Below are 18,838 nucleotides of genomic sequence, written 5' to 3'. Positions count from 1 at the left end.
AAGAGGGATGATGCGGTAGTCTGCGGCGTCACAGCAATGAGATGTCAGTCATGGAGAGCAGTATGTGTGGTTTGCTTCAGGGAACTGAGAAGAACTGAGAAAACATTGTATCAGATGGAGAGAAATGGGTTTGTGAATGAAAAAGTATTTGAGAGGACGGTGTGGGAGAGGATTGTGTGGGAGACATAAAGAAAGGAAAAGTATAAAAAGTGTGTAAGAGGATTGTAGAGGTTCTCAGTGTCAGGTTGAGGAAGACAAAGATACCAACTAGATCACTGTAATGTTTTAATATGGTTTTATTGAGGATTCCATGTATATTTGGGTTTTCTTTTCCAAATATAATGTTTCAGTCTCTTAAGGTATTTTCCCTTCTTCTTTCTTGTCTTCTCTCTTAAGGTATATTGAACTTCTTTCCTTTGTTTCCATTTCTTCTCTGTCTAGGGTTGCCTTTCTGTGAATCCATTCACTGCCGTAGGGCCCAGGGAGACAAGAACAGAACCGAGGACAAAGGTAAGTGGTCTTTTCTTTCCAGATGTAACAAAGGGGGTAGGGTGTGTGTGGGGAAGGAACACTGAGCGAGTGAGGACAGGTCCCAGTGAAAGAATATGGTAACTAAAACAGTACGTAGATATACTTTCTTGTGCACAAAAAAAAACGTTCCACAGTTTTATCTTCCCTCTGTAATCTCGACAAACTGAGGTGGAGCCCAGAGTGTGTATTATTTAATAGAGAGGAAGAATGTAATGAAAGAAAAAAATAAAAATAAACACTTTGCAACCTCCTTCCTCTTTGTGGAGGGAGGCGAATACTCTGTCCACTTATCCCTTCCTTCCTTCCCCCTCCTACCACCAGTGTTCTGATGGATTAGTTAAGCAGGCACGTACCTGTGTAAGCCACGTCCCTGGCTCTGTTGCTTTCTGTCCCGACCTTCTGCAGCGATGTCTCCAGGCTCAGGGTCTCAGGTTTCCTGGCTCCGTCTCCTCGCGTCTCCGGCATCCTGCTACTGGCATCCGTCCCGTCGTCGCCTCTCCTCTCTTCCTCCTCTCCTTTCTCGAATGCCCCATCGTCACTGTTCGTCCTCCTTTTAACCCGGATGTCTGGGTTTTCGAAAGGTGTCGCTACTTCCGGGCCCCGATGGTGCCCCGGTGTACCGTTTTATGGGTTCCAAGGCATCGTTGCATAACAGGGTTGTGCAGACCCTGTTACAAGGATGATATGGGAGAGGATGGTATGAGAGACTTAAGAGGAGGGGGGCTAAGTGCCTGCTCCCTTTATGAAAAGTGGCCTCGCGTGTGGCTCCCTGGGGCCTTTATTGGCTCAGAGAACATTTGTCTAACATGCATGCCCCTTCCCCTTAATTAAACCATACATCCCCAGGCCACCTTTTTGTTTTGTTTTGTTTTCTTGGAGCACTGTATTACCTGCTGTAGGTTTCGTCTTTAGACTGGTTCCAATTTTTTATGAACAATCGTAATATTGACATGTAAGAAGTCAATACTTTTGTTGCTAATATTATAGTTAAAGTCTAAATTCAGATAATTTCTCTTCAATTTTCCACACATTCTTTAGCAGACCTCTCTGTACCTCTCATATTATAAAGAGGTTACCAATATGCCTCAGCCGCAAAACTGCTTGTTCCATTTCTTGGGCAGAGTCATAAGCGATGGTAACCTGCTCCTCTCGCCAGCTCATGAAAGCATTGATGAATCTGGGGGTAAAAAAAGTTCCCACCACAGTCCTGATCTTCTGCCTGTATATTGTCCCATTAAACATAAATGGTATTAGTAAGACAGTATCTCATCATCTGAAGAATCGTCTATGTGTGTGACAGGCAACACAAAGGTTGTGCTCTTAAGAAACATCTACATGCTGCAATGCTAACTTCGCGATGAATGTGGGTGTAAAGGGATCAGACAACAATGGTGTTAGAAATGGGGTCTTTGTTTGCCAGTCAGGTTACCCCCTGTCCAAGCAAGGATCCTCACTCTAGTCAGGGTAAAGGAGAAGCACCCTCAGCTAACGCCCGTTCACCTCCTTGGTAGCTTCACACGAGGAGGCAGGCTTAACTTCAGAGTGCCAGGTGTAAAGTATTTTTTCCAACACACACTTGATGAAAATACTACAAAATGACACAACACAGGTTTAGAAAAATAGAAAATATTTATCTAAACAAAATAAGACCAAAGCGACAAAAATCCAACATACACAAGTCAAGTTATTAATTAAAAAGCAAAAAGAGACTTAAATCCTTTGGTAAACAGATAAGATACTTTTAGTGTTGAAGAGTACCTGGGTCACGTTAAAATAACAAGCAAGGGCGAGTGTGCGTCGAAAAAGGTAAGCGGTGCATCGATTTCTCACCCACAAGCAAGCTCGTGCATCGTTTCTACTTTTCCGGTAAGACTGGTGTGCGTCGTTTCTCCTTCCCACAGAGAAGCAATGCTTTGATCCGGGCAGCACTTGGGTCTGGGCAGTCATTGTGTCGTTTTTCCACGCCCAGCAAGGTTTGCGTCGAAAATCTTGCTGCACGGTGATGGCAAAACCGCGCTGTGTGAGTTGCGACGATACCAGCCTCCGTCAGCGATGCTGCACGTCATTTGTCCAGCTGTGTGCGTCGATCTCCCAGCTGCGCTGCAAACGCTGGATCGATTTCAGCCGCAGAGCTGGCAACGCGTCATTTCTTCAGCCACTCTCAGAGGTTGCATCAGAAATTTCCTGCGGTCTGTGCATGGATTGTCAGGCTTGGTCTGCCAGCTTCACATGTCAAGGCCCCAGGAACTGGATAGGGCACCACTTGGCAGGGCAGGAGTCACAGCAGAGAGTCCAGGTGCTGGCAGGGGAAGTATTTGATGGCCCTGAGACTTCAACAACAGAAGGCAAGCTCAGGACAAGCCCTTGGAGATTTCTTCACAAGCAGGAATGCACAGCAAAGTCCAGTCTTTGTCCCCTTTCACCAGACAGAAGCAGCAACTGCAGGATAGCTCCACAAAGCACAGTCACAGGCAGGGCAGCTCTTCTTACTCAGCTCTTCAGCTCTTCTCCAGGCAGAGGTTCCTCTTGATTTCCAGAAGTAATCTAAAGTCTGTGGTTTTGGGTGCTCTTGTTAAAGCCATTTTGCCTTCTGAAGTAGGCTTACTTCAAAGAAAAGTCTCTCTTATTTGTGAAATCCTGCCTTGTCCAGGCCAGGCCACAGACACACACCAGGGGGTTGGAGACTGCATTGGGTGAGGACAGACATAACCCTTTCAGGTGTGAGTGGCCACTCCTCACCTCCCTCCTAGCACAGATAGCTCATCAGGATATGCAGGCTACACCCCAGCTCCCTTTGTGTCACTGTCTAGAGAGAGATGTCAAACTGACCCAGACAGGGAATCCACAAACAGTCCCAGAATGGTTTAAGCAAGAACATTTTCACTTTCTAAAAGTGCCATTTTCAAACACACAATCTTAAAATCAACTTTACTAAAAGTTGTATTTTTAAATTGTGAGCTCATACACCCCAAACGCCACAAGTCTATCCGCTCCCAAAAGGAATCTACACTTTAATCATATTTAAAGCCAGCCCCCATGTTAACCTATGAGAGGGATAGGCCTTGCAACAGTGAAAATCGAATTTCGCAGTATTTCACTGTAAGGACATATAAAACACATTATTATATGTCCTACCTTAAACATACACTGCATCCTGCCCAGGGGGCTAACTAGGGCTTACCTTAGGGGTGTCTTACATTTAAGAAAAGGGAAGGTTTAGGCCTGGCAAGTGGGTACACTTGCCAAGTCGAATTGGCAGTTTAAAAACTGCACACACAGACACTGCAGTGGCAGGTCTGAGCCATGTTTACAGAGCTACTGATGTGGGTGGCACAATCAGTGCTGCAGGCCGACTAGTAGCATTTGATTTACAGGCCCTGGGCACCTCTAGTGCACTATACCAGGGACTTATCAGTAAATCAAATAAGCCAATCATGGATTAAATAATTACATACACATTTTGTATAGGAACACTTGCACTTTAGCACTGGATAGCAGTTGTAAAGTGCCCAGAGTAACAAAAACAACAAAAACAGAGTCCAGCACTCATCAACAACCTGGGAAACAGAGGCAGAAAGCTAGGGGAGACCATGCCAAGGATGCCAAGTCTATCAAATGGTCATTAACAGAAAATCATCAGACTAAGTTAAATCTTCAATCCTCAAGAAATCTTTTGCAGATACTCAGAATCAGGAACTTAAAGGTTTCTTTCTATGTGGCAAATACAAAGCTTGCCGCTACAGTAAAAGTGTAAGACAGTTTCAAGTACCCTATGGCAATGGTTCGAAAAATATTTGAGAATCCCTGACTTGTAGTACTCAGTTTGTAATCTACATATTAGTATGCCCTTGTAATAAAAGATATGTGGGTAGTACTATTAATGCCATAAAAAAGAGAGTACATGAGCACATGCGAGCCATCCATAACAATGAACACCATTACCCAATGGCAAGGGATTTTAAAGAGTTGTATTTAAGTGATAGAACTAAACTTGCATATTGTGCCATAAAGCATGTGCCTCGTAACACTAGGGATGTGATAGACTAACAATCTTGAGATGAAGCAAATCTAAATATATTATACATCTAAAAACTATAAGTCCTAGTGTATGGGACACAGAAGAACAACTTAAAGTACACATAGGGGAGGAATAATGTGTTCTTGGAGGTCTTGATGTAAATGTTCTGTTATTTTTAACATTAACGTTGTTAGACTCAATCTGTGATTCAGATTGAGTTGATCAGAGACGAATATAAATTAACATTTATTACTTAGTCCTGATCAGGTGATGCTTTCTGTTGGTTCTACATATTCTGTTGATTCAATTTATTTGCTTCTAAGGTTTTAATATTAATTATGACTTATTGTTTCTTTCACAGGAAGAGAAGGGAATCTCAAGTGAGATGTGATAATGGCCTCATGGGGCTGATCCTCCTGCTCTTTTCTTCACTCTGCACATCTTTTGGTGGACATTATTTCAGATAAGAAAAGTTTGTTTTCATTTTTGGCAACAAGTTAATAAAAGGTGCAATTATTTTATTGGGGCATTTAATATACTAGGCATATAAAACTGTTTAGTAAGAGCCCACTTGAGCTTAATTTGCCTCCCCAGACATTTATAACTATTGTTGGAATTTCATTAACATCAATATTGCAATTATGTATAATCATTATTTTTGATGTTTTTCTCTATACAATATGATTCTGTTTGTATATAGCACTATGTTAAGTGATTATATTCCACTATTGATCTATTGGGTCATGTGTATTATTGTAAGATAATCTGCGAATAGAATGCACAGAATACTGTATGAAATTTCATGTTTTTTGCCCGAATTAACATTTGATATCTGTAATTTGAAGATGGTGCCTGTATGTCAGTATGTTATTCACACTTGATTAGTCCTTTGTCTTTATTTATGTTTTTAAGGAATGGATTCACAGTGGTGGTCATGTGATCAAGGTCCTTGGAGGCCAAATCCCATCTTGTGTTTGGTTTGAATTAACTATGTTGTGTCTCTGCATATACTGAGTGAGCAGTGTACTCTGTTTCTACTTGGCTGTGTTCTGTTATTTGGCTCCATTGGATCTACTCAAGCCCCATGTGGCCATGCGTAAAACCCATCCTGTTGTTTTAGCCAAGTATTCTCCACATCCTGTAGCCTAATGTCACTCTTGACTAATGCATCTCTCATTGATCTATTTTTTCTGTATGTTATCTGGGGCTTCTTAGGTATTAGTGTTTCTATAACAGGGTAACTTTTCAATATGTGCCAATGCATTTGTAGCATTCTTCTAACTTGCATATGTGCCCTATTATATGTTGTTATAAATCTGTAAGATCCTGCGGCTATCTTATCCGTTTTCTTTCTTTTGTCCTGTGTATCAAACAAAAGGGAATCTCTAGTACGAGATTCAACTTTCTTTTTAGCAGTTTCCAATGTTGCGTCAGAATATCCTCTCATCCTCAATCTCGTCATTATATCCTGTTGCACTGACCCAAAATCACTTTCTGTGCTACAGATTCTTTTGGCTCTTAATAATTTCCCTAATGGAATGCTTTCCTTCAATGGTTGTGGGTGAAAACTGCTTGCATGCAATATATTGTTACCTGCAGTGGGTTTCCTGTATACTGTGGTTTCCATTTTCCTGTTTTCTATTTTAATTTTAACATCTAAAAATTCTATCTCATCTATGTATCTCACCCCATAACAATGTTATAATTCCATACATCTAATGGGGGGGATATTGAGCACCTGTTCTTCCCCCCAGCCCATATACATGTTCACGTAGCTTGGGGCAAAGCAAGTTCCCATCGCCGTTCCGCACTTTTGTTCAAACATTTCATTGTTAAAAAAGAAACTATTGTGTTGCAGACACCAAACTCATATGAAACACACGTTGTAAGAGAACTCGGTGGTGTCTTTCAAATATGAAGATAAACCTTCAACTAATGGATGTAAGAATACTTCAATATACTGTGATACGAATTCAAAAAGGCTGTCGCGTATTGCTACAATGGGTCTTCCTGGAGGTTTCCTCTCATTTTTATGTATCTTAGGAATCAAAAAGAATAGTGGAAGTTTAGGATAACCTTAAAAAAATTGTATTCCTCATTAGTGATTAGCCCTTGCTCTTTCCACATACTCAGATTTTCATCAAATTTTCTTTTGACATTTTCACCATATTTCATGTCAACCCGTTTATAACAGGCTTCATCATTCAGTTGCTTGTATGCTTCATCCATGTAGTCTTTTATGGGCCATATCACAACATTACCTCCCTTGTCTGAACTTCCATGAAAGAAAATGAATTGATATGTAGAAAAGCTAATATGGAGATTAAATTTGAATGTGATTTGAGGTTTTGATCGAATCGATATTTGCATTGTAAAACTATCCAGGTCATTACGTTTTTTGGATGAGGTGGTTTCACAAAGGAAATGTTTGATGTGGTAATTCAATGCAATAATCGCGTATAAAATGTGAGAACAATGTAAAAATTGATAAGCTTCATGTAACAATTTTAAATCTGGTCAATTTGAAAACATTGTAAAAAATCTTTTAAAACGATGTATTCTCAATTCTGACCATTTGATATAAATAGTGATTTCTATATGGCGAACGCCAGGTTGACAAAGACAGTAATGCCAAAACGCATTCCTTCGCGTGTCAAATAAAATTGACTTTTAATTATTTCCTTTGTATGTGGAGTGCCGTATCCTTGTGTATCGACAAAGGAACGTTTATATAGCTAGACACGGTGGCGCGCTTCCGATATCGGCACCACCGGGGGTTAGGTGCAGACAAGTTATGCTTAAAGGAGTGACTATATAGATATATATTTTTCACTAAAAAACAAGGTTTAACGTAATGTTATTGTGGGGCAAATTTCTTAGTGACAACGTAAACACTTTAAACTTAAAACAAAGGAAAATCACCAGTTATAATTATCAGCACTAACTATAACTCACACCCCTGCCATGGATTGCTTATGGCCTCACAAATGACATCACTCAACATCTCCTGATGGGGACATGTGTAGTATGCTGTACACAAAGACAGAGTTATGCGCTGACACCTCTCTCTAGACCGACACGCAGATATAACATGTGCATAAGAACTGCCCTCTCCACCAGCAGGCAGCAGTCCATAGTATACTATAAGGATACATTTGTCTCTGTATTAAAATCTGCCTCTTATATCAAAATCTTTATTCTACAGTGGGAAGAAGCACTGATCTCTCTATAGTACCTTAAACATATATATATGCAGCAGAAGAGTTACAGTTTTTGAAGAATGAACTGCCACTTTAAGTCAATGTTAGAAGACTGTGATAAATTTGAAATCTCTAAGCTATTCAGGAAAGAAATCAGTAGTAACTCTAAACACTTTATTAAAAAAAGCAATTTAACAACATAACAAACAATAACAACATTAAACTACAACAACAATAAAAACAACAAACTTTACAAATTATTCTTTTTTTTGCTGATTTTCTGTCACCAGAATGTCATAATCAAATTCAAATGAACATGCTAGCGCTGTCCCTACAACTCATCCACCTCAGCTTGTCAAGCAGTCCTTGGTGTGGCAATTTGTTTTTAAATGAGGCCAGGTGGGGAAAAAGTATCTGCTAAATAAGCAATATGCAAAAAATGCAAAAAGGAGTTCAGCAGAGCCAGCAGGGACAAACAATACAGCATGAATACCACAGAGATGTGGGAACATTTGAGGGTTGTGTACCCTCAGCACCTTGCTCAGGTTAGCCGTGTTGCAGAGGTTAAACACTCCTCAGGGGCTTTCACGTCTTTTGAACCTGGTGACACAGTACCTGCCCAGGTACTCAATGCTGAAAAACAACAACTCTCCTTATATAAATAAAGCAATTTTTGGATGTTTAAGTAGGCAGATTATTTTGTTATGAAAAAAGCAGAACAGAACACAGAACAAGCATCTCCAAGGGCATAAATGTTGCTGTAGTCAATTAGAAAACATCAGTTGTGCAATTACATTTGTTTTTCCTGACTTTCCAAACAGTTGCTTTTCCATCTTTCTTTCAAAGTAAACAATTTTTGTTTTACTCCTCTATATATTGTGTGACATGGTAGTTCTGTATTTACGAGTGTCTGTTTTCCACGATCTCCCTAAAAATAGACAAAAGAATAAAAAAAGTTACATAATGATCAGTAATTGCTAACAATGACACATCACTACATTCTCTGAAGGCTTCTACATTTTGTATCATCAATCACAGATTTATATGTACTGCACCACTGACTTCATCTTCATTTCTGTTGAAAAAATCCACAGCCTCAGACACTGCATTTTTTATCACAATTAAGTTATAACATGCTTTCAAACATGGTTCCATAAAAATTCGTAAAGTAGCACATTCCTCTTTACACACCTTTCATAACAGTGAGCAGTGTTTTATTCTAGAAATGACAACTTCTCCACTCAAACATTTCATAGAGTAAAAATTGTGCACAGTAAGGTTCCTAAAAACCCTAGGCCTTGTACTAACAGACTGCAAATGCTTTGTTTTTTCATTTCTGAAACACTGCCTCTTTTACTTACACCTACATACAGACTGAACATTTCATTTTTAACACAACATCCAGTAGTTGGTTGCATCTGTCCACATTCTAAAGTCTACCTATCAAAACCTATATTAATAAACTTCTGTTGAGCATAATTTCGACAGGTTTCCTTTTTCTCCAAATCACCAAGAACAATCTACACTATCCATGGTTTTGCACCGATTCATACCCTAGTATTTCTTGAACCATGCAATAAGTATGGTATCTATTGTTTGGGCCGTGGCCCTTTTTTTTATTCTTACTCCCCCCATATGATCTCATGAGACCTTCATGGGATCGTAAAACACCTTGTGGCAGGCCGAGTAATTCTCCATGCGAATCTGAAGAGATGCTTCCAAGATCATAAAATACCTTGTGCCAGGCTCAATAAGTTTCCCCCAGGTCCTGCAAGCCTCTCACAAGATCGCACATGTACATGCAGCAAGCTTCACTCCCTGAAGCTTGTGAGCTACTCTTACAAGAGTCTCATGCAAACCTTCCCTCCAATCTCTCTCTTACACCAAAGGTGTGCCTAGTACAGTGTCTGCATTGACTGTCTTCTCTTTCCACATCTTTCTCAGATAATGGAGTGCATAGTAAGGTGTGTGCATGGACTGCCCGGTTCTTCCAAACCTCTCTCTCAGATGATGGGTTTGCGTAGGGGGGTGAAGGGAGAGACACTGCCTCTACACTACATCCTCTCTCTCAGATGACTGGTGTACATATTAGAGTGTGTATATGGACTTGCCTCTTCTTTCAGACCTCTGTCTCAGATGATGGCCATGCATAGTAGGGTGTATACATAGACAAGCCTCTCCTGTCAGACCTCTCTCTCAGATGACAGGTGTGCATTATAGGCTGTGTACATGTACTGGTCTCTTTTGTCACAACACTGTCTCAGATGATAGGTGTGCATAGTAGGGTGTGAAGAGAGAGGATGGCCTCTCAGATGAGACTTCCCTCCTGGATGACAGGTTTGCATAGTATGCCCTGTCCAGGGACTGTCTGTTAACACCCCTCTCTCTGATAATGGATGTGTATAGTAGGGTGTGGGAATGGACCATAGCCTACTTATAACTCTTACAAAACTGAATGGCAAGCATAGTACACTCTGACAGACACCATATTCAGTAATACTCCATTCTACAGTGGCAAGTGAGCATACTACAGCCCATTCAAAGATCACCTACTCCTTTATACGGTTCACAATCCTGCAAGAGTCCTGTGAGATCATAACTTTTTGAGAAAATAAGAATTAACCACCTATTCATCAGAGCACTTATCTCTTACATACTTGTTCTCAATAAAAAAGACCACAATATGCATTCCTACTGATGGAGTGCATTCAGAACTTATTCACTCCTTTTTACTATTCACGATCTCATGAAAGTCCTACAAGATCGTAAAAATTAGTTAGAAACAATATACATTTATTTTTTTCACAGTAATTATCCCTTAGGCACCTCCTTTCTAAATGTAAAAGAAAGCAAAGAGCTGCAATGCATTGGTGGTTGCTGACGTTTTTGAATAAAGACAGTATATTGGGAGCTTTTGGAGTGCGGTGAATTTCTTTGGATGCAAATATATATATATATATATATATATATATATATATATATATACACATATATATATGTAGATGGCACAATGCTAATCATAAGCTTACAAAACTCTGCTAGAGAAACAGACATTTGAGAAACTCTATTCTTAAAGTTAGAAACTAGCCATAGTTCTCTAGCTCCCTGCTTCCTTTTTTGTATAATTTATGTGGCACGCTAAGCCTGAAAGATTATTGTCTTGATAACACAAATATATATATAAGAGCAATACAACATAAGGGACGTGTGAAAAAATAGATATAGCTACCCTGTTGAGAATAAAGTCAAGATATTAGAAACTTATGAAAAAGATCTGATATTCATCTTACAAGTGTGCCCACCCATTTGCTGTGTGGTGCCAGGTCTGGTGTGAGAGTACAGGTAGGAGCAGAAGTCACCCTTGTGGCAGATGATGTATGGGACAACAACACAGGGCCTAATACATAAAAAATAAATCAATATCATACATTAGTGCACTGGTGTACATGGCAAGGCTAGTCTTTACTCCAATTTAAAGACACAGCTAAACATGTATTGACTTTACGATGGATTTAGACATATACATCCTTTTAGCATAGCTACATACTAGTCTGTATTGGTGTTTTGTGTTGCAAGACCTTCCCTGTGTGTTGCCCTGTTGCAGTCCCATGGACATCTGCCTCAATATTAGTGTGAGAGATATGTTATATATATATATATATATATATATATATATATATATATATATATATATATATATATATATACACATATGTTATATATCCCTCACACTAATGTTATTTTGACTGCTCCTCACACAGCTAGAGGGAATGCTTTAGCTGGAGCAGATAATCATGTACAAGCAGAGGACTGGGTGCAATCCTAGGAGAGAATCTGATACTCCTCCAAGCAACAATATCTGCAGCCAGCACTGCTCATGAATAAGAGGAGGAGAACAATTAGGAGCTGGTTGAGGAAGAGGACCTGAATGAAGAGGAGGGCATTGTTGCACTCACAATGAAAATCTTGAAGCAGGGCACTTCTAGGCCAGACAACTATGTTCATTGTAAAATTCTTTCTGAGGATTGCCAGTTCCCAGCCATTAGCCAATCAGTCATAGAGGCTATGCTCGCCTACACAACAGTCACCTCCACACAACCCTCACATCACAGGCGTCTATCTACAATATCCTACATACTACTTCCATGAAGGTTTATCTTTTGTCTTCTCTCAATCATCTGAAGGAGAAAACACCCCTGGTGAAGACCAGGTATCTCTTGTTCATGAATCTCCTCACACAATCTCCCAGGTACCACCCTTCTCTATGCAGGTCACCAAGCTGGGAATTTGAGATGGCCAAGCATTTGGGGAGTGGTTGGCATGGGCTGTTGCCAGCCACTGAGAGCATACATTTTTCCAACAACAAACTGATGTGCAGCAAGCTATTTGTGCAATAGGGGTTATTCTGTATCAAATTTCAGACTGTCTTAAAGGACTCCATAAGATGCTTATCAGACAGAGTATGCCTTGGACAATGTTGCAAAATGTTACCAAGACACAATGCAACTACACCATGAACAACTAAGAATATTTAGGGAAGAGAGTGGAAGACACCATGCCTTAGCTATGAAGATAATAGAGTAAAGCAGCAACAAAATGCCAATGACAATGTTCACAGCCATCGCTCTTGTAGGACTCTTATCATGGGGTTAAGACTGCAGGCTTTTGGGCAGCAGCACCACAATGTGTGGGCAACTGAGTTGGTTCCTCTCTGGTTGGAAACTGTCGGACTAACCATTTTGGCTAGCTAGCAGCACCTCACCCAAACCTAGGGAGTAAAGGTGATTTGTGGCAGCCTAGAACATATGACACCCTGACTGCTCAGGGAAGTTGTGGTTAGCAGATCTTGGCCCTTTCTCTCATTTGGTCAAGTCTCACACAATCAAGGGTAAACAAAGAAATGCAGGACTGTTTTCAATGTATTTATTGAAAGGACTGCATTCTACAATAAAAATCATGAGCTGCGATTATTAGGAGAATGAAACATATCACAGTGCTGATTGTAACCAACAGTGAGAAACAAATGAACAGTCCCAGCATCCTGCAATAATCATGTACCTCTTAGAATCTACTTGAGACTATCTAAACCTTTTAGCAACTACTTGAGAGTACAGCAGTGGTAGCCCTTTCTCTGCCCATACTAGTCCCTGGAAGGAATTCCCACCCCCATTCCTGAAAACAGGGGTCTGCCTGTCATCTCCTTGGTTGGATGCAGAGACAGGGCTGAGGTCAGCAAAGTTGCAATGAAATGGCACACAGCATAGGGTGTTTTTTCTGGCTGGAATGACCTCTTTAACCTTCTTTGACCTGTATGGTGCTTTTATAATAAAACATGGTGTTTTCTGAGAACAGGCCTGATGTGATAATTTGTATAAGTGTCAAAGGCTGGCTCCATATTCTCGTGGTGGCAAAACTAGATAAACTATCAGGTGAATCCTTGAGCAGAGGCACAGCTTGAAATGTCATGCAAAGGAACTAGTCAACAACACTTTTGCAGAATAGCAGCTGATTAGAGAAATAAAACTTCAGCTACAAGATAGTTATGCTAAAATGAATTCAAATGAATAAATAAATAAAAGCATGCAACTAGTTAAAACGTGGACAGGCAACAGGCCTAAAATAAAATAAGTGTGCCCAAGCAAGGCTCTAAAATGAACCCAAAACATTGCATGCAGAAGACTATACAAAGATACTTGCATCATCTCCACCTGCACCATTTCCACTACCACCTCCAGAACCAATTGTAGAGCCATCTGCACCACCTGTAACACCTCCAGCACCATCTTCAACATCACCTCCTTTACCAACTGCAATGCCACCTACACCTGCAACACCTCCATAACCATCCAGAACGTATTCACAGGCTCAAAGACGTGCACCACTATCATAGCATATGTGGAGTAGTAGGACAAAACCCTCATAATTATTGCATTAACTTACTCTCACATTTTCCTTTAAATAAAGATTTGACCACTTTGTAACCCACAAACCTATATCAACCTTTCATCTTTTTAGAATAGTTTATTCTGATTTTTAGCAAACTATATTGGTAGGTTAATTGTATTCTTTGTACATTTTCAAAGGTTGCCCTAGATATAGGAAGCATTTTAATATCAACTAGACATTCCTTTTCAATTACATTGAATGCATCATACAGTGTGTCTACTAGATTCTAGAATGAGATTTGTTTAGGATTTACCTTTTTTTATATATTTTCTTGAAATGTTCCAAACTTATATTTTTAGGGTTTTTACCGAACAACAAATTGTCCTTGGGAAGGGGCAAAAAACCCAAACTCTTACATCAGAAGGAAAATGCAAACTTAAAGGTGATTGGGAAAATTACAGAAATCACGAAGCATCACAGGAACCAGTCTATATACAAAGTGGTGAAAATAAAAGTCCACGGTCCCAAAAGAGTCCTAAATCAAGAGTCCACTGTCGAATTATAAAATTAAACCAGACTCAAAGTCAGAGGATGGATTCAATCAGCATTCTGCCTTGTGGACCAAAGTCACTAGCCAACCTCACTTTCAGGTTTTTACTGTAAATCCTACTCTGACGCAGACATATCGTTTTTAGATTGATACTGGTGAAACAGTGAAACTACAAGCACTATAATGCAGTGGAAGACTAGAAAGCAATGGAGGCTATTTTAGTTGAGATGCACATCTAACCATTAATACTGCATTATTGATCAGTGTCTTCTTTGCTTTCATTGGACTTAGTGCGCTGCTCGGTGTCTGCGAAGTAGCAGGCACATAAGAAGTATTTAAACCTTGGTAAGTCTGCTTCTGGCTGGGACGTTAGTGCCAGGATGTGACATAGATACAGAAAGACTTCTGCTGAAGTTCCTAAGGTCTTGATGCCTCCACTACAGTTTAATGTATCCATAGTGGCAAGAGCATGTTATATGTAACACCTTTAGCCATTCCTTGTCCTTTTCCAACAACACCTGGGTTTCTGGAACATGGATTTTAATAGGTACCATTTTGAGTGTGACCTTTCAAGCCCCTGAATCAAACACACTGTTAGATGAAAGGTAAGATCTGGCTGAAGGTGCCACACATAAAATAGGCCATGTTATGTGTCAACAAATTTAATCTGAACTTTTTACCTCTGGTCTACAGACAAATTTAAACCATCTGTTCTATAAAACCTATGATGGACAATACCATAAACATAGTGAGCTTTCGGTCCTTTGCATATCATTGGTCGGCTTTCGTGTCAATTTCAACTTCTGGCTTCTAATTTAATGGCTTTCTTTCCTGTTTTCCTCTTTGTGTATTTGGTCCTCTCCAGAAGTGTAGCTTTTTTACCATCCTTTCGATTGGATGACTTGCATACTTCCACTGCTGCGGTTTAGGGAATTACTTTTTTTTTTCAATCAGCATTTCATGTTACTGCACGTTTTCTTGTTCTCTCTTGTGAGAAAGCGGTCTGTTAGTTGAACTAGATGGTAGTCCTCTTCAAGTAATAATAGCACTTTTCATTTCTAGTTCCAGTTAGGTAATAATAATTAAACCTGAAATCAGCCCTTGCTAGCTGTACCACAGAGCAGACAGGTGTAACTTAGGAGAAATGTGTAAAGTAGTTGTCAATATCAAAATAGTTAATGAGTAGAAAACACAACACAATAAAAACCCACACCAATTTATAAAAACAGAAACAATATTAATGAACAAAAAGACACCAAAACAACTGAAATCTGGTGTAGGGACCCAGAGATAAGATTGTTAAAAGTTTTAGATGTTTCAAGCACCAAACATCACAAAGTGCCAGCCTCTGGTATTTGGTCATGATAGACCAGGTCAAAATTAAAAGCTAAGGCTGATCGTGATGAAGTGTGGGTCAGATACAAGGTGCAGGTTCATCTTGGAGGAAAGTTTACCTTCTGGCTTAGTCTTTTTTCAGGAAAAAATATTCTTTGTCTGTGGGTCAAGGTGCAAGCTTAATTTAAAGAGGACTCTATAATGACAGCCAGCTGAAGTTCAGTAGCTTGCTGGGAGACTCGGCTGTGGCAGGAAGTTTGTCTCACCAGTATCAAAGCAGACGAAGTCCAAAGATCGGGCCTAAGAAGGAGTCTTCATTGTGATGCTGCTCTGCGTTGGTCCCAGTCAAGTCATCTACATTAGGACTTCTGGAATTCAGGATCCTTTTAGTCTGGTAAAATAGCAAGTTGATACTTACTGGCAGTTTAATATTGATGGCTACAGTTCTGCTTTGATCTGGTGGTAGCCTCTGGTTCTTTTAGCAGAAAGTTTAGAAAAAGTTTCTGAGTGTCTAGTCTTGCATTTCTTGAGGGTGAAGTACACTCTAACACCAGCCAGGGGCCAGGACTTTTTCAGCACAACTTGGGGGTTAGAACTCAGTCTCCCAGAAACCAGCTGTGTCCAGCATAAATCCAGTTGGAGCTTGTCCATCTGGGCTCTGCAGGGATTTGGGCTTTTTTAAGTGTTTGTGTTCATGGAGCTAAACAGAGGCTGGCCAACTACCTCTGGAGTACACTCGTCTATCCTGAATACAAGTTAGGAGCAGGCCTAGCTCCTGGGTATTCTCTTCACTGGTTCAACGGCTGGTGCAGTCCTTCTTCTGTCTTCCACAGGTCCAGACGTATTCTGAACAGGATACTGAGGACGGCACTTTTATGCTCAATGTCAGCCTGTGGTTGGAGGAAACCACCGACCACTCCCTAATCAGCGAGGAATATTTTCCCAGGGGTTCCTCTGCCCATATTTGCAGCCTTTCCTATGTGTATTGCTGTACTCCATACCAGAGTGCCCCTCTTTACCTAAAACCAGAATCCTTTTTCCATTGTGCAGCGCTCTGGGCACATCCATGAGGTGTGTCCCAGAGGAATGAGAATCCCCACCTGCAAATTCTGGAAAAGCCTCCCACTGGGATTGGTGTCACTCTAGTTACTTAGATAATGGCAGGGGACAGTCTAGGTATGAAGTCCATCTGTCTGTGACAGTGGATGCCCCTTTGAAGCTTGTGCATTAGATGGGTATATCCTCCAGGCGATCCTGTCAGGAGGAGGTCACACCTCTGATTAGCAGAGGCCCTTTTCTTCCTTTTCCTGTAGCCTTTCACACCACCCAATAGGCTGCCATGTGACATTTGGGGATTAAATCTGAAAAGTCTACTAAAGTGTTAAGACAAGAAAATACCAACTTTCTAAAAGCAGCATTTCCAAAATAGTAATGTAAAGTCCAACCTGACCGTTGGATTTTGATTTTAAATTACCTTATGAGTCCTTGAATAATGGTTTTAGCTATTCTCAAACTCAAGTTATGCATTATAAGGTGTTATACAGTAACACAGTGCTTTTCTATGAGACAGTCATCCTTGCCATGGTAAAAAATGACTTTGGAGATTTTTCACTGCCAGGACATGTAAAACTCAAGTACACCTCCTACATTATAACTACCATGCTCCCTGCTCTATGGGCATTTCGGCCCTACCTTAGGGGTAACTTAGAAGTATTAAGAAGGCCAGTTTAGACTTACCAAAAGGTTATTTTGCAGGTACAAATTTGCAATTTCAACTGCACACTCTTCATGGGCAGGAACAAAGACATGCTTTGCCTTGTCTCTTTAATGGTGGGACAATAGGTGCTGCAGTGCCCTAGTGAAATTAAACTTTCAGGCCCAGAAAACACTGAGTACCATATACTAGGGACTCTTAGGTAAGTTAAATGCACTAATAAGAACTTTTAACCAATGAATGCACTAGAGCCAGGTTAGTACACTGTCATTGTACAGAGTCCAAAAACCAAAAGCATCAGTCTTAAAAATGGGTGTGACCATGCGGAGGAATTATCTTACATCTCTCTTGTGTGCAGCTTCCCCACTCAAACTACACACTCTTGGGCTCTCCATGTTACTTCCCACTTCCTTCCAGCTTGGCTGTTGGTTCCTCACACCTCCCCGGTATTTTGTTACTCTTTTTTAGGTATGCACAGTCTCCTTCAATGCCCCTTCTGTTCTTGGTGCTTGTCAGCACTTAGTTCCACCACAGACTTCACCATTGCTCCCCACACACCCGCTCTTATGTTTTCTTGTTAGGAGGGCCAGGCATCTACAAATTACTTCCAGGGAACTGACCTAAAAATGTGCTTTGGTGCTCTTTTTCATATTTCTTTATGATGCCACTCCAAGATAGTTGTCTGCGATCTTGGAACAGTAAATTAAGACAAAAAATAAAATGTGTGTTGTGTTATGATGAATGCACAAATCTGTGTGTTGGCACTTGCACAAATGCACCATTTTGCTGAGGCCAGTGTAGCATCATGACACATACGCACACATATGTGATGATGCTTGCAAGCATAGACATCATCAGACTATTTTTATGAAGCTGTTCAGCATCAGCAATAACCATGTTTTACTTTTTGTGACTGCTAAACATTAAGGGCAGAAAGCTTTTCAAAAGACCAATAAATCAGCTCTAGCAAAGCCAAAAGGCGAGAACCTTTGGCCTTACTACTGTTTATTTATTTTTATAATTTTTTTAGGTATTGACTTATCTGTTCTTGGTTTTATGAGCTACGATTACCACTGTTTCATGACTCATTCTTGAGTGGCCCCTCATGATAATCAAGGTGATCAGTAATCTGTGTCTTGATGAGTGCCCCTATTTATGCGTAATTAGCTAAAGAAACTGGGTGTGAAGCAGAACAGTGCAGTCAGGGGAGAATCCCCTTTTGTTTGCAAAGGCAATTGAGCACAGTTTACAGAATGGTGTAGTACAGATAATGATGAAATTCACCATTTACATAACTACAAAAAAGTATAAGTGTCAGCTTTCAATCTGAATGGCAATTGCAGTCATTTTTAGAATAAATGTTTCTCAACATTTCAAATTTTCAACCTCGATTTGGCACACTGCACTGCTAAACGCAGGTTAAAATTTTCAACCTCGATTTGGCACACTGCACTGCTATTCACAGGTTAATTTGTTTCTAACTACTACCGACTGCTAAGGACACATATGAACAGGATGGTAAACTGAATAGGCACGGGATGATAAACTGACATGCTTAATTAAAGCTTAATTAAAGCTCTATTCTATCTTTATGCAGCGTACCC

The 18,838-nt window shown here is 40.2% G+C and overlaps 1 long non-coding RNA gene across 1 annotated transcript in view; it reads right to left on the bottom strand.

The window, feature by feature from the left end:
- Positions 1–7,798: 7,798 nt before the first annotated feature.
- LOC138283429 (uncharacterized) overlaps positions 7,799–18,838 on the bottom strand; it is a 225,540-nt gene continuing 214,500 nt past the window's right edge. Inside the window, exon 3 of the long non-coding RNA XR_011201256.1 lies at positions 7,799–8,677. This is a non-coding gene — a long non-coding RNA (uncharacterized lncRNA). The remainder of the gene's footprint in view (positions 8,678–18,838) is intronic.

The sequence above is a fragment of the Pleurodeles waltl genome, chromosome 3_1 (genome assembly GCF_031143425.1).
Source record: "Pleurodeles waltl isolate 20211129_DDA chromosome 3_1, aPleWal1.hap1.20221129, whole genome shotgun sequence".
NCBI lineage: Eukaryota > Metazoa > Chordata > Amphibia > Caudata > Salamandridae > Pleurodeles > Pleurodeles waltl.
This window is presented reverse-complemented; position numbering and strand designations above follow the sequence as displayed.